The sequence below is a fragment of the Bombina bombina genome, chromosome 1, assembly GCF_027579735.1.
Source record: "Bombina bombina isolate aBomBom1 chromosome 1, aBomBom1.pri, whole genome shotgun sequence".
Lineage (NCBI taxonomy): Eukaryota > Metazoa > Chordata > Amphibia > Anura > Bombinatoridae > Bombina > Bombina bombina.
In genome coordinates this window covers 364,476,833-364,503,436 of record NC_069499.1, presented here as the reverse complement: position 1 = coordinate 364,503,436, position 26,604 = coordinate 364,476,833, and positions in this window count along the sequence as shown.

The following is a 26,604-nucleotide window of genomic DNA, read 5'->3' as shown; positions in this document are numbered from 1 at the left end:
CCCAGGGAGTTTTTCCACCAACTCTAAGTTGGTAGAGAGGGTTGATGAAGCTGCTGAGTGAGCTGGCAACCGATCAGGACTTTCGAAAAAAGATAAATATAGCCCTTGATCTAAGGCCTAAATGTCATATGATGGGGGATTAAAGGGATATTAAAGTCATATTTATATATGCTTTGTTAAAGGTCTGAATCACAAAAGACCTACATACAAAATAAATGTTTTAAAAACATTAATTGGTATTTTATTAAAGCTTTGCAAAAAGTACATAAATCTGGCAACTGTGTTTATCTTATCTCCCTTACTTGTGGCCTATCAGGGTTGACTGTGTACATTCTTATTTAATCACTGTCTAGCATGTTACTGATTTAAGCAATTTGCTGCATTTTCAAGGCTACATCATTTGCTTTTTGGCCTCTTTAGGGAGTGTGGAACAAGCGCCATATTTAAACAAGAGGGGTTTAATGTTCGCATATGTACAATTATTCATGCATTTACTTGTTTGAAACAGTTAAAAAAAAACTGTAACTAGAGCCATTTTCTAATAATAATATGTTTTCATTAATATTGAAGAATGTTGTCAGGTCATATAAATGATCACATGCATTGGCCTAGTTTACAACTAGAGCACAACAGATAAGCGCAGCGTGCTATGTATGAGCTTGGCCCTACACAATCTATAAGGCTTGATTGGGTATTACAAGTTGTTGGTTAAATAACTTAAAATGTGAAATTAAAGTATTTTAATGCATCCAATAAATATATAGCACACTCTGTACTGTCAATAGATAGTCCAAAGCAGTAGTAGCGAGCTTATTATACTCGTATTACAAGCTGTTGGATAAGTTTTGCGCACACAAAATCCATTCTTATTTAACGCTTTTGAAAACCTGGTATTAACTTTTACTGCTTGCTTTTGTGCATTCAGATACACCTTAAATGATGTAGAAATAAATTAAAAACTCGACTACCTAAATTGAAATTTTGCTCTTGATCGGCTTTGTGCATTCGCAATATCCAACATGAATTATTTTAGTGCAATTGCTCATAGAAATCTGTTACCTGAGGGAAATTATGCAACTGTGCTATCTCATATGAATACTGTAGCACACAACATACTACCAATTTTAAAATAAATACTAACCATCCACTTGTAATAGCAGCAAAAGATGCAATTGGTATTGAGGCGCAATCTTAACAATCCAAACTATTTTTGAATTCCACTAATCTATGCCATTCTGTTACTGCTTTCATTTTAAAGAAAAAATCTTTGGACATGCAAAAAAAAATTAAATACAATTAATACATAAATAAATTAATAAATAAATAAATTAATTAATTAATTAAATACATACACAAGTACAGAAAGAAAGACTACAAAAATGATAAAGTTTTATTTATTTTTTCTCCTTTGGTTTAAGTTTATAAAAAATTTAGATTTTATTTTATTTCACCCAAAACAGAGGGAATATGTTTAACCAATACTTTATTTTATAGATCCATATTCTTCTGCATTCCATATGGATGATCAGTGGGAGGCTGGGGAGTCTGTTCTCTGATATCAAACAGTCTTTAAGACTGGGGCCATTAAAATGACTGCCAAGAGACGGAACCTGATATAATATTATCCATGTTCTCAAATATCTCTCAAAGGATGGCTTCATCCAACTGCCGGAATAGATTATTTTCAAGGATATAATTGTATTCAGCTTTGACTCATTGTTTTATTATTTTTTTGTAATAGAAATGTAATTGATTTGCTTGAAATAGAAGTGAAAATGAATAGAAATGCACATAAAATGCAGCAAAAAAAACCAACCCAAAACAATCTCTAATTCAATATTTTGCAGTGGTTTAAGACCTAAAAGTATTGGACCATCTGTATCATTTTAATTTTTTCACATTATTATGTGTTGTATATATAATTTCAACTGTTATACTGAACCAGCCATAAGTGTGTGCAGTATATAAAGGGACAGTGTTCTGTAAAATTGTTTGATCTTTAATGTATTTCCAGTGAATTGTTATACCTGCTGTAGGTTAAAATGTATAGGAAATTGCTCCTTTAGGTTTATGTTTGTGTATTAAATAGCAGCCAATCAAAATGGCTGATCTTGCAGGGAAAGCAGCCCTCCTTATCTTATATCTCACTGTATACACAATACTTAGAGATAACAATTAAAAATTAACAGTTTAAAAACTCTCTTTCCCACCTCCCTCTTTGAGTGTGATTGCTTCTGCGCCTTCTTGTTTACACTGAAATTTTGTGGAGGTTTCAGCAAGTAAAAGCAACTATTTCAAACGGCAATATGAAGGTAAATTAGCTATTTGTAGAGTGTTTAATACATTACGGGCTAGATAACAAGTGAGGTGCAAACAGTTTTGCGCCAGCGATATCGTGTTTCCACAAACATTTTTCATTCCGCTGATATTACAAGTGGGGAGAAATCGCCTTTTACGCTTCAATCCTTTATGCAATCTCAGAGCTGTGGTTAACTGGGTTCTGAAACAAAAAGATTACACAAAACACTTCTAGAATACATTACAGAGTACAGTTACACTCATTAACACTAATAAAAAAATTTTTAAAAAAAATATATAGGGCTCAAAGATTGGAGATTTCGGGTTTTAGAAAAAAAAAATGCATTATATCTCTTTGCCATTAAGCAGATAAAAACATGATTAAACATATTTATGCAATATTCATATTTAATAAAGATTTTAACTATCGGCTAGATTACGAGTTTTTGTCGGTAATGGTGTGCGGGGCTAACGAGCATTTTTTTCTCACCACTCACTTAAGACAACGCTGGTATTACAGGTTATTTTAAACCCGGCGTTAGCCGCAAAAAAGTGAGCAGATAACAAAATTTAGCTCCACATCTCACTGTAATACCAGCGCTGCTTACGGTAGCGGTGAGCTGGCTAAACGTGCTCTTGCACGATTTCCCCATAGGAATCAATGGGGGAGAGCCGGCTGAAAAAAACTCTGCAAAAAAGCAGCGTTCAGCTTCTAACGCAGCCCCATTGATTCCTATGGGAAAATACTTTTTATGTCTACACCTAACACCCTAACATGAACCCCGAGTCTAAACACCCCTAATCTTACCCTTATTAACCCCTAATCCGCCTCCCCCGACATCGCCGACATCTGCATTATATTATTAACCCCAATCTGCCGCTCTGGACACCGCCGCCACCTACATTATCCCTATGAACCCCTAATCTGCTGCCCCCAACATCGCCGACACCTATTTTTTATTTATTAACCCCTACTTTGTTGCTCCCAATGTCGCCGCCACCTAACTACACTTATTAACCCCTAATCTGCCGCCGCCAATATAGCCGCCACTATAATAAAGTTACTAACCCCTAAATCTAAGTCTAACCCTAACACCCCCTAACTTAAATATAATTTAAATACATCTAAATAAAATTACTAATATTAACTAAATTATTCCTATTTAAAACTAAATACTTACCTAGAAAATAAACCCTAAGCTAGCTACAATATAACTAATATTTACATTGTAGCCATTTTAGGATTTATTTTTATTTTACAGGCAACTTTGTATTTATTTTAACTAGGTAGAATAGTTATTAAATAGTTATTAACTATTTAATAGCTACCTAGTTAAAATAAATTCAAATTTACCTGTAAAATAAATCCTAACCTAAGTTACAATTACACCTAACACTACACTATAATTAAATTAATTACCTAAACTAACTACAATTAATTACAATTAAATAAAATAAACTAAAGTACAAAAAAACCCACTAAATTACAGAAAATAATAAAATAATTACAAGAATTTTAAACTAATTACACCTAATCTAATCCCCCTAATAAAATAAAAAAGCCCCCTAAAATAATAAAAATCCCTACCCTATACTAAATTACAAATAGCCCTTAAAAGGGCCTTTTGCGGGGCATTGCGCCAAAGTAATCAGCTCTTTTATCTGTAAAAAAAAAATACAATACCCCCCCAACATTAAAACCCACCACCCACACACCCAACCCTACTCTAAAACCCATCCAATCCCCCCTTAATAAAACCTAACACTAACCCCTTGAAGATCACCCTACCTTGAAATGTCTTCACCCAACCAGGCAGAAGTGGTCCTCCAGACGGCCAGAAGTCTTCATCCGATCCGGGCAGAAGAGGACCTCCAGACGGGCACAAGTCTTCATCCAGGCGGCATCTTCTATCTTCATCCATCCGGAGCGGGTCCATCTTCAAGCCTTCCGACGCGGAGCATCCTCTTCCATCCGACGACTAACACTAAATGACGGTACCTTTAAGTGACGTCATCCAAGATGGCGTCCCTTCAATTCCGATTGGCTGATAGAATTATCTTCTGCCCGGATCGGATGAAGACTTCTGGCCGTCTGGAGGACCACTTCTGCCCGGTTGGGTGATCTTCAAATGGTTAGTGTTAGGTTTTATTAAGGGGGGATTGGTTGGGTTTTAGAGTAAGGTTGGGTGTGTGGGTTTTAATGTTGGGGGGTATTGTATTTTTTTTTACAGGTAAAAGAGCTGATTACTTTGGGGTAATGCCCCGCAAAAGGCCCCTTTAAGGGCTATTTGTAATTTAGTATAGGGTAGGGATTTTTATTATTTTGGGGGGCTTTTTTTATTTTATTAGGGGGATTTGATTAGGTGTAAATAGTTTAAAATTCTTGTAATTATTTTATTATTTTCTGTAATTTAGTGTTTGTTTTTTTTGTACTTTAGTTTATTTAATTTAATTTTAATTAATTGTAGTTAGTTTAGGTAATTAATTTAATTATAGTGTAGTGTTAGGTATATTTGTAACTTAGGTTAGGATTTATTTTACAGGTAAATTTGTACTTATTTTAACTAGGAAGTTATTAAATAACTATTGTACCTAGTTAAAATAAATACAAACTTATTTTATAGGTAAGTATTTAGTTTTAAATAGGAATAATTTATTTAATTGTAGTAATTTTTTTGGATTATTTTAAATTATTTTTAAGTTAGGGGGTTAGGGTTAGGGTTTAGGGGTTAATGCAATTAATATAGTGGCGGCGACGTTGGGGGCGGCAGATTAGGGGTTAATAAATGTAGGTAGGTGTCGGCGATGTTAGGGACGGCAGATTAGGGGTTAATAAAATTTAACTAGTGTTTGCGATTAGGGGTTAATAGGCAGTTTATGGGTGTTAGTGTACTTTTTAGCACTTTAGTTAAGAGTTTTATGTTACGACGTTAGCCCATACAACTCTTAACTACTGACTTTTAAATGCGGTAGGAGTCTTGACAGGAGAGGGTCTACCGCTCACTTTTTCCAAGACTCGTAATACCAGCGATAGGAAAATCCCATGTAAAAGATAGGATACACAATTGACGTAAAGGGATTTACGGTATGCTCGAGTCGCGGAAAAAAAGTGAGTGTTACACCTGTACCTGCACCAGCGGGCGTTAAAAAGCAGCGTTGGGACCTCTCAACGCTGCTTTTTAACCCTAACGCAAGACTCGTAATCTAGCCGTATGTATTTTCTGTAAATATTTCACATTTGTTAATGAAAATATGCTATGTTGTATGCGCGATGGGTGTTTTTTTTCCATCAATTTTTTTTTCTCTATTGACTTCTATGGGGAATTGAATAGGCTATGAAGTTTTCGCGATCTCGGGTGTTTTTTTCCCCCCACTTTTTTTCTCCATTGATCTCTATGGGGGAATACATGCACACGCACACGAAAACTTAAGTTAGGTTTTTGTGGTATTTGGGTTAACACTAGCGCAAAATACTTTTTTTTTTTAACTTGTAATACTAGAGCAACCTGAATAGGGCAAAAAGCCTAATGCTAGCTGTGTTTTTAGTAACGCAAAAAAACAAACAAATACCACACCACTTGTAATCTAGCCCTACCACAGGTAAAATTAATCATTGGGAGCACATTAAAGGGGAGGAAAAAAATCCCTGTACACTGTCCATTTAAATTATATATAAGTGGCATCCTCTATTTTAATAAACTGTTGTGGCTCAACTAAGAAAAACAAATGGGGCCAAATTATTAAAGTGCGGACGGACATGATACGATGTAGCGTATCATGTCCGCCACACATCGATAAATGCCGACAGCATATGCTGTTGGCATTTATCATTGCACAAGCAGTTCTTGTGAACTGCTTGTGCAATGCAGCCCCCTGCAGTTTCACGGCCAGCAGGGGGTGTCAATCAGCCCGATCGTATAGGATCGGGTGGATTGATGTCCGCAGCCTCAGAGCAGATGGGCAAGTTATGGAGCAGAGGTCTTTAGACCACTGCTTCATAACTACTGTTTCTAACTACTGTTTCTGTTGACAGTCCTTTCTCTCCCGTGATTGACAGTCCCTTCTCATAACTACTGTTTCTGTTGACAGTCCCTTCTCTCCCGTGATTGACAGTCCCTTCTCTCCCATGATTGGTCGCACGAGTGAAGGGGCGTGCATTACACACTCAGCGGGCTGACAAATGGTTTGGAAGCTCAGGGTTTCGTCTGGGGTCTATTTTGGGTATGTAGTTGACTTGGGTGTTTTAGGGTAAGGGGCCAGATTTTATGTGGGCCTAGTACTTACAGAACAGTTACGGTGCCAGGGGGCATTCTAATCTAAGCTTTGAATTAAAGTGAATGTAAATTTGAATGAATAAGTGCCTGGTTATTAAAAATACTGTTAAAACAGTGTGCACTTTAATTCATTAAAATTTAAATTGAAACGTTTTTTAAAAAATACTTTTTCTTTAGGAAACCCAGACCAGCGATTCTCCGCCCGCTTCTCATGCTGTACCTAGCATATCGATGACGAAACTGTCTTCCTCCAATCATTGTGTGGCCTCACAAGCTGTACGCCACAATTGGAGGAAGCCGGTTTCGTCATTGCGGTGCTAAGTACAGAGGAGCTGCGGGCAGAGGATCGCTGGTCTGGTTTTGCTATAGAAAAAGATAAGTATTTAAAAAAAACGTTTCAATGTAAATTTTAATGAATGAAAGTGCCCCTGCTTTTAATAGTATTTTTAAAAATGGGGCACTTATTCATTAAAATTTACATGCCGTACAGTTCTATTATCTTTCGCTTTAATAGTAGTAGAAGATGAGGTCCTCCACCTATACCCCTGTAACTTTGCTATTTAGGCTTGAGCTCAATTTGTTGCACACCCAGATGTTATGGTCTAGTGGAGACACTGATACAAGAGACTTGTAATTTAATGTACACATTTGGGAGCAACTTTTGAATTGGGAAAGAATTCAGGTTAATATTTGCCAAAACCCATAGGAAGGGTTTGGGTGAACTTTAAAGCACAGAAGGACAGATTTCAATTCAGAGCAATTCATTCATATTTAGATTTATTTGGTTGTTTTTTTCCAATTTGTTTTGAATTGAGTTGAGTTGACGGGCTTCATATTTGAGCCTTGAATAAGACCTCACTAACACAAGAGCCGCCAGTAACTTGCGTTTCTATTTCTATCCTTTCTACATTTGAACTGTCTTTTACCCCAGTAAGCTCAGACACACTTGTGGACTTTGTAATTTATACATCGCTTCTAGACACTGTGGCCTCTATTTATCAAGGTCTGGCGGACCTGATCCGACAGTGCCGATCAGGTCCGCCAGACCTTGCTGAATACGGAGAGCAATACGCTCTCCGTATTCAGCATTGCACCAGCAGCTCACAAGAGCTGCTGGTGCAATGCCGCCCCCTGCATACTCGCGGCCAATCGGCCACCAGCAGGGGGGTGTCAATCAACCCGATCGTACTCGATCGGGTTGATTTCCGGCGATGTCTGTCCGCCTGCTCAGAGCAGGCGGACAGGTTATGGAGCAGCGGTCTTTGTGACCGCTGCTTCATAACTGCTGTTTCTGGCGAGTCTGAAGACTCAAATGCAAAAAGGAAAACCCAAACAGCACGGCTGAGCCACACCAGGCTGTTCAATAAATAAAGGACCCAAGAAAGTCTCTCCGGATTAGTGAACACTTACATAAATCACTTGCAGAAGAAGAGTATAGCAAAGTCACTCACCACACGATAATCTTGTCCGGTGTAAAACCTGGCCGCGTAGCTACCTGATATGTAGCCGCCTCTATGCCGGTCCCGAAGATCCTTGCTTCTATCGAGCGGCTCACAGGGCCTCCGCTGTGCTCCGTACACTAACCGGCTTGTGTGTGGGTGTGGACTATTGCGTCACCAGTAATCCTCCAATAGCAGGCGTTTTTCTCCGGGGAAACCAAGAACTTGGAACCGCTCCAGAATACAGCTTCAGCTGATGGGTCAGAAAGGACTGGAGTAGATCAATTCAAAGAAAGGAGGGTACCGACATCCATCTCATAAGTAAAATCAGGAAACTTTATTGTAGCATGTTAAAAAGTTTAGAACAACACAGCAACATTGACACAGAGTCAGACGTGGGCGCAGCACACAGGCATACGCGTTTCGGAAAGAATTCCGTAGTCACAGCCTGATGTGCTGACCCACACACCTGTTTTAAAAACCCCATGGGCTAATACAATTGGTTAAAACAAGGACAACACCCCATAGACTCTGACCAATACAATCGCACCTGCTATATCAATACAGGTGAATATAGCTTTTGTTATCTTAGTTAACAGCACTCATATGATATATATAACAGTTAACGAATTGTCAAAATGTAAATACAAGATGGACGAGCAAAATATACACTCATAACGATCTAATATGCAAAGACACCTATGTACCGCATTACAGTGCAATAAAATAGAGCGCTATATTAATAAGGGGAGAGACCTGCAATTTTCTTAGATGACAATCGCTGCCCTAAATTGCATTCTTAGAATAGCCAAGAACAGAGTGCTAACATTATATAGTAGGGATAGAGATATATATTTTATAGATAGTCAAGAGAACACTGCAAAATAAGCCTCGTAACAATATCAGAAACTAAAATATATCAAGTTAATCTAAGCAGAGGACTGGCGAATCGCGATCCTGACATCAGATCTATTTACAGTAATTATATAATATGATATTGTTAAGTAGGAGAAGGTGTGAAAAACACACACACAGTCTCAAAGATGGAAGAAAAAGGGAGCTCTCAAGAAACAAATAATTAAATAAATAAATGATGAGAGTACATTGAAAAATACACACAAAAATGCGCAAAAGAGCACATATGCACATATCTAAATATAAGATAGTGGACAAACTCATATAACAGTCACTATTTAGATAATTCATCTATTGATTACTGATACTGATACAATGTAACTACACCCTATTATTTACAACATGGTATCAGTTTTCCAGATGAAAGGTTATACTCTTCCAATATCATCATTGACACATGTTGACAAGGGGGCGATATTTACTCCCAATGATTGATAATATCAAATCTAGAATTAAGACCCTTTTGGTAGTCTACTGTCAAGGGTAAATATCCAATATGCTTCCCTCCTTGCCAAAATTGTATCCATATCCCCACCCCTGGTAGGTCTAGTAGGTAGGTCTGAAGACTAAGTAGGTCTGAAGACTCGCCAGAAACACGGGGCATCAAGTTCCATTCAGAGCTTGATAGATAGGCCCCTGTAAATCAAACTCTTTCTGTGAAACTTGTACACAAGAAGGACCCCACAGTATGCTCATATACCAGCCAGTCATCTTTAATATTTAAAGCATTTTAATATTGCACTATTGCTTGCATAACTGTGTGTTCAACCCCATGAAAATGGATTAAACACATAAATCCATACACAACTGGATGAGCCAATGCCAATAGACATATCTATTTAGCCATTGGTCACCAGCTAGCTCCCATTAGTGTAGAATATGTACACTATTTTTTCAACAAAGGATACCTATAGAACAAAGGCAATTTGAAAACAGGTGCAAATATGAGTCTTAAAAATACATTTCTAAATCATGCAAGTTGAAATTTTGACTTTCCTATCCCTTTACTTTTAGAGAAAAAGTAAAATATTGGTTACAATTAGGAAATTTCCTGGAATAGAATTCCACATGTAAAAGCCAGTGACTTACGGCACTTTAGAAACTGCCGGCGCCTAAGAAAAGTAAAAAAAATTATCAAATCTCCCGTAAACGTCTAACCCACCTCCCAAAAATAAGCCTGACACGTAAACCCCTAAATCCACCATCAAACCCACACCGCAATAAACCTATCAAAGTATTAACCCCTAAACCGCCAAAGCCCACAACCAGAGGTATAACTAGAAACCACAGGACCCAGGTGCAAGAATCTAAGAAGGGCCTCCCCCCCAAAAAAAATAAAAAAAATAAACTAAGCATAAATTAAAGGGACAGTCTAATCAAAATTAAAATTCTGGTGTAGACTGTCCCTTTAGACCCATGACCGCGGAGCTGAAGACCGGCGACCATGGAACTGAAGACCGGTGATCCTGGAACTGAAGACCGGCGACCCTGGAACTGAAGACCAGCAACCGCAGAGCCATGGAGTGTGGAGGATCCTCTTCATACAATCACCGCCGTACACTGGATAGGAAATTCAAGGGACGCAATTAAAAATGACATCCCTCGAATTCCTATTGGCTGATTTGATTCTTCAAATTCAAATCAGCCAATAGGATGAGAGCTACTAAAATCCTATGTGCTCCGTGCCAGATTGTTCCTGGAAGAAAAAAGAAGAGGTCGCCGCTTGGAAGAAGATTTCACTGCATGGGACAGGACTTTTTCCGCCGGACTGGTGAGTACCAACCTGGGGGTTAGACTTTTTTTATTTTTTTATTTATTTATTTAGATTAGTGTGGGCATTTTGTAAAATAACTAACTGCCCTTTAAAGGGCAATGCCCAACAAATGCCCTTTTTCATAGGGATTAGGTATAATTTTTTTTTCATTTTTTTTTTTTCTTTAAAATGTTTTTATTGAGGTTATAAACAGTAAATACATACATGAAACGTCCATATGAACTTATAACATAGTTATAAGGGGAAAGGGTATTGTCCCATCTCATAATGTGTCAGAGTACCAGTTTAACCGACTCCTGTTCTTCTAGTAGATATGTCCTCACATTGAATCAGAAGGTCCTCGGTGCTCACTGAGGGGTAATCACCGTCCTTGGGCTGAGAGGTAGTCTGCTCAGCTTGGGCGTTATTAAAACAGTGAGCCGGTCTCACGGCTAATTGAGTTGTGGTCTCCAGTGGCACCAGGCCCCAACAAGCAAGGCAGGACAGTGCCTTTCCTTCCTCCAAGACCAGTAGCCTGTGCAGGCAATCCGCAGCATCCAGATAGGTAGTATTCGCTACCGGCATCTTCTCACTCACGCAAGACCATGTGGGGTACAGTGTCCCATTCAACCGCTGGCTCTCCCGGTCCACGCAGTCTTCTCGGACAGTATCTCCAATGTGGGTCACCTCCTGTCTGTGTACAAACTCAGATTCCCGGAGTGAAGGGTCGGCCGCATCCTCACACCCAGAGTCAGCACGTAATATGTGGGGACCTAGGTGGGGACCTGCGCAGAACTCCAACAGTGCAAGGTCTGATTGATCCTCCAAGTCTGATTGTCCAGAACATGGGGACAGGGGCGATTGCTGCACTGGTAAGATGGCGTCTCCCTCTACTCCCCCTGTAGGAGCATTACACTGCGTTACCATAGTCTTAGCAAGGCATGAGAGGCTGTCAAATTTTGCGAACATTTTTTGCTCAAACTCCTCTAGAAACTTTTGTATGGTTAAGTAGACTTCCTCCTGAAAAACAGCCATACTGAGGCTGCACTACCCGGGTCACCGGGGGGGGGGGGTGTTAGGAGCTCTATATACAGGCCGCCGCCTAGAGTCATAACAGTCCAGATCTAAGCTGGACAGTCATACACACAGCAAATATTGATATCGATCTCCTCAGTGAGAGATAAGGTTTCCGAATATGCAGTTAGATGACATAGATGCTGCCAAAATCCATAATTAATCGGCGGATTATTATGTTCTCGTCTCCAGTCTTAGATATTGCGACCATGCGTGATCGCTGCCCAGACACGCCCCCCAGGTATAATTTTTAAAAATGTTCTAAAAAAAAAAAATGATTTACTGTAATCTTAGATTTTTTTATTTTATGTAATTGTAGTTTAAAGGGACAGTCTACACCAGAATTTTAATTTTGACTAGACTGTCCCTTTAATTTATGTTTAGTTTATTTTTTTCTTTTTAAAGTAGTGTTAGATTTTTTTATTTTAATAGTTAGTAACGTTAGTATTTTGTAATTTGGGTTCATTTAGGGGGTATTAAGTTAGAGGGTGTTAGGTTAGGGGGTGTTAGGTTAGGGGGTGTTAGGTTAGGGGGCTTAGTAATTTAAATATTTGCGTTGTGAGCTTTGGCGGTTTAGGGGTTAATACTTTGATAGGTTTATTGCGTTGTGGGCTTTGGCAGTTTAGGGGTTAATACTTTGATAGGTTTATTGCGGTGTGGGTTTGATGGCGGATTTAGGGGTTAATATATTTTATTAGTTATTGCGGTGGGGGTTGGCGGTTGACAGGTAGCTAGATATTGCACATTCGTTAGGTGTTAGTTTATTTTTGCAGACAGTTTTGGGAGTTATGGTGCTCCCATATGGTGCTCCCATACTCAGCACAAGGCCTGCTGCGGCTACCTTAGTATGGCGAGGTGAAAATGGAGTAAGCTTTCTCCATTTTTGCCACTTAAGTCCTTGTGCTGAACATTGGATACCGATTTGCGACGCGGTCCCATGTTAGCTTATGGGAGTAAAAATTGCGGGCGACAGGTGAAATATGCGTGCGTAACTTGTATGCTACGTCGTATATGTAATACCAAAATCGCGTAAAAACCATTGTTTAATTTACTCCAATATATAGTTACCAGTTATTCCTTTACATACAGCTATCACAGTCCTGAGAGTGACCTTTTCCCCAACTCCATATTCTTTGTTCTGTCAATACCTGTGTCATTACTCCCCATATTGGCATGATTGGGTAGATACATTCAATAACATTAGGTTACTGTCTTTAACATTTAACATGTGCAGACAATGCTTCTCCAATGCTTATAAATTTGAACAATTAAAGGGACATAAAACCCATTTTTTTCTTCCATGATTCAGATAGAAGTTTTTTTTTTAAATTGTTTATTTATATCCAGCAGAGGATACATTGAAATTCAGATACATATTTTGCGCCTCGCAGGGCCATTAAATACATATTAATCAACCATAAGAAAACATTCAAAGAGTGAAAAAAAGAAATCAGTTTAGAAGTAAAACAAGCCCATTTTAGACAATATGACTATATAGAGATACACTATAGCAGTGATTTTTAACCTTTTTTTTGCCGTGGCACACTTTTTTACATTAAAAAATCCTGTGGCACACCACCATCCCAAAATTTTAAAAAAATCACACATTGTAGCCTAATACAGCATATATATATACACATACACACAAACACACACATACTGTATGTATTGTGCTGTTATGTCATGCCTCCTACAAACTACCCCTGCACTGGGAGTAAAAAACAAGCAAAGTTTAAAAAATATGTCACACTGTTGTCAGTCTGCCGTGGCACACCTGAGGATCTCTCACGGCACACTAGTGTGCCACGGCACACTAGTGTGCCACGGCACACTGGTTGAAAAACACTGCACTATAGAACATGCAAAATAAACTGCACATTCTGCTGGGTTTTTCCAATTTTATACACTTTCCTATATTGATTCTCAGTGTTCTAGATAGATTAATAAGCAATTACCTGCTAAACAAAATAATAAAATAAAATAATAAAAGAGAAAAAAAAAATTCTTCCCTTTTCTCTCCCCTCCTTCTTCTCTCCTCCCTCACTTAGAGAGAGAAGATATAAAAAGATAGGGAGCACTCAAATTCACCAGATACCTAGCAATACTAATTCAGTATTTCTAAATGGGTATATTAGATATTCAATTTCCGTAGGGGGGAGAGTTTTTATAAAAATAGACCACTTTGCAAAAAACTTCTTTACATCTGCCTCACTTTGCAAGTCAGTGTCCACTTGTTCAATCATGCATTGTTTCTTTAAACAATTTTTAATTTCTTTAACACTCGGGATTACTCGACTCTTCCATTTCTTTAAGATTAAATATCTGCCTGCTAGTATTATTAAGTTAACCATTTTCCTATTATTGGGAGATAGTTCCCCTTCATATGCTAATATTATCACCATTAGCGGTGACAGAGACATACAGGGGAGACCCAACGTTTTATCCATCCAGTATTGGACCTTCAGCCAGAGCATGTGTATTAAATTAGCTTGAGGCAGAGAGCATTTTGGGCATGCATTGAAGCTAGAGTTCAGACACTGTGCTCCCTTTTTCGGTGTAAAATATGACATGTGAAGAAGCTTAATCTGCTCCTCTCTCCATGTTGCCGAAAGAGTTGCCCTAGCAACTACTTGAACTGACTCGGTGATTACCGTGGTATCAAGTGTTTCTATTCTTAGCATCTCAGCCCATTTTTCACAATTTTTTTCAATAATTTCTGTACCTTTAGTGGAGACCAAATTTTGGTATATATAAGAAATTGAAGTGAATCCATTTCTAACTAATAGAAGCCAGTTTTCTAACTTTCCCAGAGACCATTCCCATCCGTATTTGGATGTAAGACTGGCAGCGTAATGTCTTGCCTGTAAGTATGCGAAAAAGTTTTTGTTAGGTATATTAAATTCTTCCTTTAAGGAGTTAAAAGTTCTAGTGCCCTTAGTTTCAAAATCTAATACTTGATGTACGTATATAAGCCCTTGAGTCTTCCACTGCGAGAAGATAGCTGATTGCATACCAGCTTCAAACTGCGGGTTATTTAACAGTGGATTTTTTTTTGATACTCTATATTCTATAGATAGCAATTTACAAACCTTTTTCCACATAAGAAGTGGATTGCATATTGATCTCATTTTTTTTGTTATTAGAGGAAGCGCATTTTTATTACAATGTACTAAGGCCCGTAAGTCAGCTGGGTATGTTATATTAGAATCCAGCTCAATGTTTGTAATATAGTTATTACTCGTTAACCAATCTACTATAATACGCGCTAATAACAGCTGATTATATATGCGTATGTCAGGGAGAGAGAGACCTCCAAATTTCATAGGTAGAGCTAATTTAGCTAGGGAGATTCTGGGCTTTTTATTCTGCCAAATAAATAAACATAGAGCCGAATTGAAAGAAAGAATATCCTTAGATTTGAGGATAATTGGAGTATTTTGAAGAACATATAATATTTTTGGTAAGAGAGTAATTTTATACAAAGCTATACAACCAGATAAAGAGAGGGGGAATATCTGCCAGTTCTTGAATGCCTCTTTTACTTTTTTGAGAACCGGGAGTATATTCAAATTATACCAGTTCTCAGGATTATCTGATATCCATATTCCCAAATATTTAACTGCATCTTTAACTATACTAAAAGGAATTTCCAGGGTAGAGTGTTTTGTTTGTTTAATCCACAATAGCTCTGACTTTGTGGTGTTCACCCTATATCCTGAGAATGATCCAAATTGATCAATTATTTTAAGCAGTTTAGGTATATTTTTGGAAGTGTTTGAGACATATATCAAAACATTGTCCGCATAAAGCGCCATTCTCATCTCCTTCTTATTAATCCTGATACCTTCTAGTTGTTGCCGAATTGCATTGGCCAACGGTTCTATAGCTAGGTCAAATAATAGTGGGGAGAGAGGACACCCCTGCCTTGTTCCTCTACCTAGTTTTATGTCCTGAGATAGATCACCATTCACTATGATTTTAGTTGAGGCATTTTTGTATAAATTGTCAAAGAAACTGAGAAAATTGCCTCCCAGGCCAAATCTCTTTAAAGTAAAAGATAGGTGATCATAATGTACTGAATCAAATGCTTTTTCAGCATCAATAAAAATAATCGCCTTGTCAGGGGCATCCTCTTCCCTTCTATTTCCTAGTTCTCCCGTTACTTTGAAATATTCTATAGTAAGGAATACTTCCCTAATTTTAGCAGAGGAGTTGCGCTTCAATAGAAAGCCAGCTTGGTCTGTGTGGATGATATTAGGAAGAAGGGATTGAAGCCTTCCTGCCAGAATCGTCATTAGTATTTTATAATCTGTGTTTAGTAATGCAATAGGTCGATAAGATTCTTTCCTCTTTGGGTCTTTTCCAGATTTTAGAATAAGGACTGTGTTTGAAGCAACAAAGTCAGATGATGGGGTCAGACCTTTAATATATAATTCATTATATAATGAGGTTAAATAGGTTGTTATTTCAGGAGCCATTATTTTATATATTTCGTTGGGAAGTGCATCTGGCCCAGAAGCTTTATTTGAGGCTAGATTTTGAATAGTTAATAGAGTTTCTTGTTCAGAAATGGGAGAGTATAGTTTATCTATAAGATCAGGGGTTAAAACTGGATGAGCTAAATTCTTCCAAAATTCCTCACGTTCTATAAAGTTTGAGGTTTTAGCAGTATAAAGATTTCTATAATAGTCTTCAAATACTCCAATCAATTCAGTTGGTGTTTTAAGACACTTTTCCTCTGTTATAATTGTATGTATTATGGGAGATGATTTATCCCGTCTAACCAGATTTGCCAGGAGTTTCCCTGTTTTATTCCCATAATGATATAGTTTAGTCTGGAGTCTTAAATCTTTTTGTGTTGTTTTATACAATAAAAAGGAATCCCTATCGGCTAGTGCTGATATATGCCTAGACCAGCTCTCTGAAGTTTTCATATATATATATATCAATTATACACATTCGTTACTGCCTTCAGAAGCTCCCCCTCTCTTAACTTCAACTTCTTGGTACTAGATATACTATAGGCCAGTATTTCCCCTCTTAGAACTGCCTTGGCTGTTTCCCAGAACAAGACCGGTCTAGTTATGTGTTCACGATTTAGTTGGGCATATTCGCGGAACTTGGTATTCACCCAGTTTTTAAATTTATTGTTAGAAGTCAAGTAGCGCGGAAACTGAAAAGATCTAATCCCTTTCTTAAGGTTATCAAGTTGAATTACTAGCTGAATCGGGGCATGGTCCGATATTGTGATTGGTGAGATCCCGGCTTTTATCTGGGATTTGCAGATTCTTTCATCCACCAAAAAAAGATCTATCCTGGATAGTGTTTTATGTGCTCGGGAGTGACACGTGTACTCTTTAACATCTGAATTCTGAAGTCTCCAGATATCACATACTTTCAGATTTTTATTTAGTTTGAGGAATAATTTAGCTTCTAGGTTATCTCTCTTTGGTTTTTTTTTGAAGTGGAGTCTCTTCTAAGCCTATCAATAGGAAATATAAGTGCCATATTAAAATCCCCACAGAGGATCAAGTACCCCTCTGCACATACCATAAGTTTGTTCTGCAATTTTCCCCAGAAATAAAGATTAAAAACATTAGGAGCGTAGACATTGCAAAGTGTATACAGAATATTTAAAATTTTAATTTTAACAATAAGATATCAACCCTCATCATCTGTTTCTACTTGTATAACTTCATATGGTATTTTCTTGCCTAGCAGAATTACTACCCCGCTTTTCCTTTTAGATGTAGATGAAAATATAACTTCCTTTACCCAGGAGGTCTTGAGCTTACGGACTTCTTCTGGTTTTAAGTGAGTTTCCTGTAAAAAGGCTAAATCCGTATTGTTTTTTTTAAGTAAGAAAGTATAGTCTTACGTTTGATAGGGGAGGTTAAACCTCCTATGTTCCAGGATGTCATTTTAAGCTTATTTTTTATACTCATCTAGTAAATACTTAGAAGGGAAAGGGAGAGAAAAAAATAAATAAAAAATAAATAAATAAATAAATTTAAAAAGGAAAAAGATCCCATGAAGCAGGTAATTCAAATTTTTAATATCCCTAAAATCCCATCTAAACCAAGCCCTCAGGGGAAGTACGTTCCCACTTCCTCTGCAATCCTTAAACTCAATTTCTTCCATTTTTATAGTGCAAAAAAAAAAAAAAAGAATTAAGAGCAGAAAGCTAGCTTTAGTCTCAGTTAACTGTGCCTCTACTCTATTCTGTTGCTGTGGGGTATGTTTCCTTATAGAATTTTTCAGCATCCTGAGCTGAGTCAAAGAAATAGTTGTGACCTTCTATTAGTATTTTCAGTTTTGCCGGGTAAAGTAGGGTAGCCCTTGCACCTTGCTTGATAAATTTTGTACAATGTGGAGCGAGTTCCCTTCTTTTTGTAGCTGTTTCAGATGAATAGTCCTGAAACATTAAAATGTTTGTGCCTTCTAAAAAGATAGGTTGATGTTTGCGGTATGCCTGAAGTAGTGTAACTTTATGTTGGAAATTTAAGATTTTTGCAATAATTGGTCTGGGTCTTGTGTTTGCTTTACTTTGATTAGGTGAACCTATTCTATGAGCCCTCTCAATTGTTATCTGGGGATGGGATTCTAAAATCTGAAGTAGCCGTTGTAAGGTGATTGAGAGCAGTTTTTCTAAATCTTCAAATTGTTTACTTTCTGGGACCCCAATAATCCTAAGGTTATTTCTTCTTGACCTATCCTCTAGATCTTCGATCTTACTTTGCATTTTCGTTAATGTATTATTTGTTGATTCAAGAGCAGATTTATAGAATGAGGTCATGTCCTCAAGATCCGAGATCCTTTGTTCGGCCTCAGAGATTCTATGTGCAAACTGTTTAACTTCAGTAGACAAAGCAGCAATATCCTGTTTTATTTCTACCTTAAGAAAATCAAATTTAGGAGTTAAAGCAATCAGTATATGATTTACCAGTGTTTGCATATCTAGAGGTTCCATTATATGTGAGGGGTTAGCCCCTGCTATTTGTGTCTCTATCTGAGATTCAGGAGTAGTTTTACTTTTTTTGTCTCTTCTCCCCGCCATGGCTGATGGAGAAGTTTTTGGGTGACCATGCAAAAATTTATCCATATATAATTACGTTATCCCTAAAAAGTACCACGTACCAGGTATTGTGAAGAAAAAAAAAAAAAAAGGGGGGAGGATGGGTGGAAACCACCCAAGTGTTAGTTTATTTTATTTTATTCAGAACGTGTTTTAAGTGACTAGTGTGTGATCTTGCGTTTATGTTATGTTCTCCTTTCAGCCATGTGAGGAAACAATATTTAAAATTGAATTTACCTGAAGTCTCAGGTTTAATAATAGTTACTCTAATAGTTTTTGTTTAATGTAATGTCAATTTTACTTTTATCTTCCCCTATTCCTGCAGCTACTGCTTTCAGCTCACAGAACTAAGTTTTAGAACCTCAAAGGGAGAAATGGATATTTGTGCTATAACTTTCTAGCAGTTGTTTTAGAGATCCAGAGTTTGCACAAATAATATCAGTGCCTGGCACTAGGATTATATGTATATAATTTCTTTCACGTATCCCTAAAGATAAAGAATTTAAAACTTAGTACCTAAATAGATGACAATGAGTTATTTATTTAAGAGGTCCTTGTATTTTGTATCTGCCACCAGAGAAAATTAACACTCTTTATGCCAAGACTTTAGAGGAGAGAGAAAAAGGATATTGAGCCATATTTTTTCAACCAGTATTCTTAGGCCTAGATTTAGAGTTCGGCGGTAAAAGGGCTGTTAACGCTCCGCGGGTTTTTTTCTGGCCGCACCATAAATTTAACTCTGGTATCGAGAGTTCAAACAAATGCTGCGTTAGGCTCCAAAAAAGGAGCGTAGAGCATTTTTACCGCAAATGCAACTCTCGATACCAGAGTTGCTTACGGACGCGGCCGGCATCAAAAACGTGCTCGTGCACGATTCTCCCATAGGAAACAATGGGGCTGTTTGAGCTGAAAAAAAACCTAACACCTGCAAAAAAGCAGCGTTCAGCTCCTAACGCAGCCCCATTGTTTCCTATGGGGAAACACCTCCTAAGTCTGCACCTAACACCCTAACATGTACCCCGAGTCTAAACACCCCTAACCTTACACTTATTAACCCCTAATCTGCCGCCCCCGCTATCGCTGACCCCTGCATTACACTTTTAACCCCTAATCTGCCGCTCCGTAAACCGCCGCCACCTACGTTATCCCTATGTACCCCTAATCTGCTGCCCTAACATCGCCGACCCCTATGTTATATTTATTAACCCCTAATCTGCCCCCCACAACGTCGCCGACACCTACCTACACTTATTAACCCCTAATCTGCCGAGCGGACCTGAGCGCTACTATAATAAAGTTATTAACCCCTAATCCGCCTCACTAACCCTATCATAAATAGTATTAACCCCTAATCTGCCCTCCCTAACATCGCCGACACCTACCTTCAATTATTAACCCCTAATCTGCCGACCGGAGCTCACCGCTATTCTAATAAATGTATTAACCCCTAAAGCTAAGTCTAACCCTAACACTAACACCCCCCTAAGTTAAATATAATTTTTATCTAACGAAATAAATTAACTCTTATTAAATAAATAATTCCTATTTAAAGCTAAATACTTACCTGTAAAATACATCCTAATATAGCTACAATATAAATTATAATTATATTATAGCTATTTTAGGATTAATATTTATTTTACAGGCAACTTTTTAATTATTTTAACCAGATACAATAGCTATTAAATAGTTAAGAACTATTTAATAGTTACCTAGTTAAAATAATTACAAATTTACCTGTAAAATAAATCCTAACCTAAGATATAATTAAACCTAACACTACCCTATCAATAAAATAATTAAATAAACTACCTACAATTACCTACAATTAACCTAACACTACACTATCAATAAATTAATTAAACACAATTGCTACAAATAAATAACATTAAATAAACTATCTAAAGTACAAAAAATAAAAAAGAACTAAGTTACAGAAAATAATAAAATATTTACAAACATAAGAAAAATATTACAACAATTTTAAACTAATTACACCTACTCTAAGCCCCCTAATAAAATAACAAAGCCCCCCAAAATAAAAAATTCCCTACCCTATTCTAAAATACAAATATTACAAGCTCTTTTACCTTACCAGCCCTGAACAGGGCCCTTTGCGGGGCATGCCCCAAGAATTTCAGCTCTTTTGCCTGTAAAAAAAAACATACTATACCCCCCCCCCAACATTACAACCCACCACCCACATACCCCTAATCTAACCCAAACCCCCCTTAAATAAACCTAACACTACCCCCCTGATGATCTTCCTACCTTGTCTTCACCATGCCAGGTTCACCGATCCGTCCTGGCTCCAAGATCTTCATCCAACCCAAGCGGGGGCTAGACATCCACTGAAGAAGTCCAGAAGAGGGTCCAAAGTCTTCCTCCTATCCGGCAAGAAGAGGACATCCGGACCGGCAAACATCTTCTCCAAGCGGCATCTTCTATGTTCTTCCATCCGATGACGACCGGCTCCATCTTGAAGACCTCCAGCGCGGATCCATCCTCTTCTTCCGACGACTAGACGACGAATGACGGTTCCTTTAAGGGACGTCATCCAAGATGGCGTCCCTCGAATTCCGATTGGCTGATAGGATTCTATCAGCCAATCGGAATTAAGGTAGGAATTTTCTGATTGGCTGATGGAATCAGCCAATCAGAATATAGTTCAATCCGATTGGCTGATCCAATCAGCCAATCAGATTGAGCTCGCATTCTATTGGCTGATCGGAACAGCCAATAGAATGCGAGCTCAATCTGATTGGCTGATTGGATCAGCCAATCGGATTGAACTATATTCTGATTGGCTGATTCCATCAGCCAATCAGAAAATTCCTACCTTAATTCCGATTGGCTGATAGAATCCTATCAGCCAATCGGAATTCGAGGGACGCCATCTTGGATGACGTCCCTTAAAGGAACCGTCATTCGTCGTCTAGTCGTCGGAAGAAGAGGATGGATCCGCGCTGGAGGTCTTCAAGATGGAGCCGGTCGTCATCGGATGGAAGAAGATAGAAGATGCCGCTTGGAGAAGATGTTTGCCGGTCCGGATGTCCTCTTCTTGCCGGATAGGAGGAAGACTTTGGACCCTCTTCTGGACTTCTTCAGTGGATGTCTAGCCCCCGCTTGGGTTGGATGAAGATCTTGGAGCCAGGACGGATCGGTGAACCTGGCATGGTGAAGACAAGGTAGGAAGATCATCAGGGGGGTAGTGTTAGGTTTATTTAAGGGGGGTTTGGGTTAGATTAGGGGTATGTGGGTGGTGGGTTGTAATGTTGGGGGGGGGTATTGTATGTTTTTTTTTACAGGCAAAAGAGCTGAAATTCTTGGGGCATGCCCCGCAAAGGGCCCTGTTCAGGGCTGGTAAGGTAAAAGAGCTTGTAATATTTGTATTTTAGAATAGGGTAGGGAATTTATTATTTTGGGGGGCTTTGTTATTTTATTAGGGGGCTTAGAGTAGGTGTAATTAGTTTAAAATTGTTGTAATATTTTTCTTATGTTTGTAAATATTTTATTATTTTCTGTAACTTAGTTCTTTTTTATTTTTTGTACTTTAGATAGTTTATTTAATGTTATTTATTTGTAGCAATTGTGTTTAATTAATTTATTGATAGTGTAGTGTTAGGTTAATTGTAGGTAATTGTAGGTAGTTTATTTAATTATTTTATTGATAGGGTAGTGTTAGGTTTAATTATATCTTAGGTTAGGATTTATTTTACAGGTAAATTTGTAATTATTTTAACTAGGTAACTATTAAATAGTTCTTAACTATTTAATAGCTATTGTACCTGGTTAAAATAATTACAAAGTTGCCTGTAAAATAAATATTAATCCTAAAATAGCTATAATATAATTATAATTTATATTGTAGCTATATTAGGATGTATTTTACAGGTAAGTATTTAGCTTTAAATAGGAATTATTTATTTAATAAGAGTTAATTTATTTCGTTAGATAAAAATTATATTTAACTTAGGGGGGTGTTAGTGTTAGGGTTAGACTTAGCTTTAGGGGTTAATACATTTATTAGAATAGCGGTGAGCTCCGGTCGGCAGATTAGGGGTTAATAATTGAAGGTAGGTGTCGGCGATGTTAGGGAGGGCAGATTAGGGGTTAATACTATTTATGATAGGGTTAGTGAGGCGGATTAGGGGTTAATAACTTTATTATAGTAGCGCTCAGGTCCGCTCGGCAGATTAGGGGTTAATAAGTGTAGGTAGGTGTCGGCGACGTTGTGGGGGGCAGATTAGGGGTTAATAAATATAACATAGGGGTCGGCGATGTTAGGGGTAGCAGATTAGGGGTACATAGGGATAACGTAGGTGGCGGCGATTTGCGGTCGGAAGATTAGGGGTTAATTATTTTAAGTAGCTTGCGGCGACGTTGTGGGGGGCAAGTTAGGGGTTAATAGATATAATACAGGGGTCGGCGGTGTTAGGGGCAGCAGATTAGGGGTACATAAGTATAACGTAGGTGGCGGTCGGCAGATTAGGGGTTAAAAATTTTAATCGAGTGGCGGCGATGTGGGGGGACCTCGGTTTAGGGGTACATAGGTAGTTTATGGGTGTTAGTGTACTTTAGGGTACAGTAGTTAAGAGCTTTATAAACCGGCGTTAGCCAGAAAGCTCTTAACTCCTGCTATTTTCAGGCGGCTGGAATCTTGTCGTTAGAGCTCTAACGCTCACTGCAGAAACGACTCTAAATACCAGCGTTAGAAAGATCCCATTGAAAAGATAGGCTACGCAAATGGCGTAGGGGGATCTGCGGTATGGAAAAGTCGCGGCTGAAAAGTGAGCGTTAGACCCTTTAATCACTGACTCCAAATACCAGCGGGCGCCCAAAACCAGCGTTAGGAGCCTCTAACGCTGGTTTTGACGGCTACCGCCGAACTCTAAATCTAGGCCTTAGTATGCTCAAACTTTACTCAAAGTGTCACTGCCCAATTCATAGAGAGTATATACCTAATTCCTTTGGATAATTAGAAGAAAATAAAAAGATTATACCTCAGCACCACAAAGCAAATCCAAAGTTAACTATTAGAGGCTACCCACCATTTAAATAAATTTCCGGTCAGTGTTAAGTTATGCTATACCTGACTCAGTACTCTTTAAACCATTTATAGCTTAAGACATATAGTGGAAAGATTTTTTAGTGAAAAAGTAATCACAGGGAGAGAGAGAGAGGATTGCATAGAATCACAATCTATTTTTTTTTTTTTTTTTTACTTTCTTTTCTTTTTCCTTTAACAGTAAGACATTTGCAATTTTGTGTAGCAATAAAGAGCCACAGAGTGTCCTTTGAGCAGCATATATTTGTATTTAGATCAGCACATTTTCCTTATCTCTTACTCCTCTCTCCAGGCATTCCTCTAGGAGTAATTGTTACTTCTTTTACAGTTACTTATCCCAGACGGATATTTTCCTTTTTGTTTTTCTCCTTTCTTTTTCTTTGTAAAGTTTATATGCTTTCATATATACCAGTAGCCCCTATTCAGCCCTTAAATAATCTACTTTTTAAATGTTCTTACCTGCTGTACCCCCTGTGCGTCTTTGCAGCCTGATAAGTTTAATTCTTTGGTATATGCTGGGTCTGTCAAGACAGACAAACTTACCTCCCCTCGCACGCTGCTTCCCCTGTCAGCCGTGGGTCAAGAAGCAGTAATGATAATCCTGATTCTGGTCCTCTCAGGACCCTTCCCGGGATACGTGGCAATCTCTCTTCCTCTCACGCAGCACCGGTGGGAGAGGAAAGAGAGTTAACGCGCCAGCCTTCAGAGCTTGTGCGGAGATCTTCCGCGGTCTTCTTCACCCTTCTGCCTTTAGGGCACAAGCTCCTACCCCTCTCTTGCAGCACCGTTGGGAGAGGGGAGGATCCGACAAGAAAAAATGCAGAGGCTGGGCTTCCGTTGCAAGCACCACAAGGATGCCGATGTTACGCCGGAGTCGTGATCCCCTCAGGAGAGAAGAGAGCCCTTTTCGCCAATTGCAGGTAATAACAGAATAGAGGTTTGGAGGACTCGGGCAGGCTTCTTTTATGTTGAAATACACTCTTCCAGGGACTGCGTGTCTCACCGGCTCCAGGCGCTGTCTCATTCAGTCCTGCAGAGGAGAGATAGGGGACAAGGAGTCAGCGTGCGGGAGAGGGATCCAGTCCACAGGTAGCAGCGGGGATAAGATTTCTCAAGGGCAAGCACAGTGGTAGATTGCCGCTTAACTCCCTGCCAGCAGCCGTATTCAGAGGGACACATAAGAGGGTCCAGAAATACAAAAAATACTCCTGTCCCTACTGATTCAAAGCACAGGAGTCCTCCTGCTTAACAGGTGTGGTATGGAGAGTTTGATTTTCTCCTTTCTAGCAATTTAATTCTCCATTCTTTGTTCCATATGTCCAGTTAAGGGCAGGGGTTTGCCATTTCAGATAAATATTTATTCAGGAAGACTTTAAGCATCAGCAGCATTAGTTTTAGAGGGTTTTCTTTCCCTTTGGCTAGGTTTATTTTACAATACAGCGAGATGTAGCTACGCTGTGCAGGTTCCAGAGGCGTTGTCTCAGGCTATCTAATTAGCTACCCCACTGATTGGGGTGAGGCGCGAGAGAAACCGCCAGCAGCTGTAGGACTGGAGCAGAGAGCAGAGCAACTAGCACCTTGCTCCTCCTCCACCGGAACCCAGGATTCAGATAGAAGTTTAAACAACTTTCCAATTTACTTATATTATAAAATCTGCTTAATCATTTTGGTATCCTTTGTTAGAGGAGCAGCTATGCACTACTGGGAGCTAGCAGAACACATCAGGTAAGCTAATGATAAAAGTAATATATGTGCAGCCACCAACCAGCAGCTAGTTACCAGAAGTGCACTACCTAGGTATGATTTGCAACAAAAAGATAATTTGGGGTTTTATGTCCATTGGTGCAGGGGCCCATAGCTGCCAGTCTATACAGGGAGTGCAGAATTATTAGGCAAGTTGTATTTTTGAGGATTAATTTTATTATTGAACAACAACCATGTTCTCAATGAACCCAAAAAACTCATTAATATCAAAGCTGAATAGTTTTGGAAGTAGTTTTTAGTTTGTTTTTAGTTATAGCTATTTTAGGGGGATATCTGTGTGTGCAGGTGACTATTACTGTGCATAATTATTAGGCAACTTAACAAAAAACAAATATATACCCATTTCAATTATTTATTTTTACCAGTGAAACCAATATAACATCTCAACATTCACAAATATACATTTCTGACATTCAAAAACAAAACAAAAACAAATCAGTGACCAATATAGCCACCTTTCTTTGCAAGGACACTCAAAAGCCTGCCATCCATGGATTCTGTCAGTGTTTTGATCTGTTCACCATCAACATTGCGTGCAGCAGCAACCACAGCCTCCTAGACACTGTTCAGAGAGGTGTACTGTTTTCCCTCCTTGTAAATCTCACATTTGATGATGGACCACAGGTTCTCAATGGGGTTCAGATCAGGTGAACAAGGAGGCCATGTCATTAGATTTTCTTCTTTTATACCCTTTCTTGCCAGCCACGCTGTGGAGTACTTGGACGCGTGTGATGGAGCATTGTCCTGCATGAAAATCATGTTTTTCTTGAAGGATGCAGAATTCTTCCTGTACCACTGCTTGAAGAAGGTGTCTTCCAGAAACTGGCAGTAGGACTGGGAGTTGAGCTTGACTCCATCCTCAACCCGAAAAGGCCCCACAAGCTCATCTTTGATGATACCAGCCCAAACCAGTACTCCACCTCCACCTTGCTGGCGTCTGAGTC